A 1,069-nucleotide genomic window follows, 5' to 3' on the forward strand; every position below is an offset into this window, starting at 1 on the left:
GGATCACAAAGGACAGGGCGATCGGGTCACTGTCCACGATCCACCGCCAACTCCAACCGTAGAGTTCAGTGTAAATAACGCCACTCTACAGGGAGGCGCAGACGAGCACCCCACCCCGAGTTCACGACAAGGTGCGCACAGATCTTCAACGTCCGTCAAAGCCGTGAGAGACCCGGGGGGGGGTGCACTCAGGCAGAGCCGTTCTGCATCACCGGAGCGCGTGCTAGTGACAGGGGCGTCCCCACGGCTGGAGGGGGGTATCCCTTCCAGGCGCCTGGTCTGGGGCAAAGGCTTAGGGCTCCGCGGGACACTGAGACCCACTTTGGAAAGGCCACCTGTGGGCGCAGCCGTCCGGTGAGGGTGGGGCAGGCGAGATCCGAAACGATCCTAGGAAAGCAAGAATGTTGCCAACGCACACCCACGGCTGGAGGAACGCACCTATCACCTTTCTGACTGCAGCCGGAGGCTGCTGGGCGCCTGCACGCAGAGTAAGGAACAGACTAACACAAAGCCTGGGGTGCGGAGCACCCGTTCTGCTGGGTCAACCATCAACCGCTACAGTTTTACTTTCTTTCCATCTGTCACTATGTTATTAGTCATAAGGAAATATTACAAAAAGAATGAAAGTGCATTGTAAGTCCCACAGGTAGGTCCACAACCCTCACGCCGCCAGGAATTTGGCATCTGTCCGTAATTGTTTATAGGTACGTGTGTTGCATGTGTGTGTAAACATGTGTATGAACATCCGTGAACACATGCAAGTGTAAGGATGCAGGTCCGGTCCGGCCCTCCCCACCAGGCTGTCCCAGCCTTCCCAGAGCTGGTCGCGTGCACCTCTGTGGTGGAGATGCGCCCAGTGGCCGTGGGGGGGGGGCGGCCGCAGGTCTGATCCGGCCTTCCCCTGTACTTAAAGGGGAAGGCGCCGGCTTCTCCTGAAAGGGCCCGCATTAAGGAGGGACAACTCCTGCGGTGCCCAATGGGGGGGGGGGAGGCCCGGCCAATACCTTTGACCTTTCTAGAGGCGGGCCTAGTCACGCCCCACTCTGATTGGTCAGTGCTCCAACTATTG

Source organism: Suricata suricatta, chromosome 9, assembly GCF_006229205.1.
Source record: "Suricata suricatta isolate VVHF042 chromosome 9, meerkat_22Aug2017_6uvM2_HiC, whole genome shotgun sequence".
NCBI lineage: Eukaryota > Metazoa > Chordata > Mammalia > Carnivora > Herpestidae > Suricata > Suricata suricatta.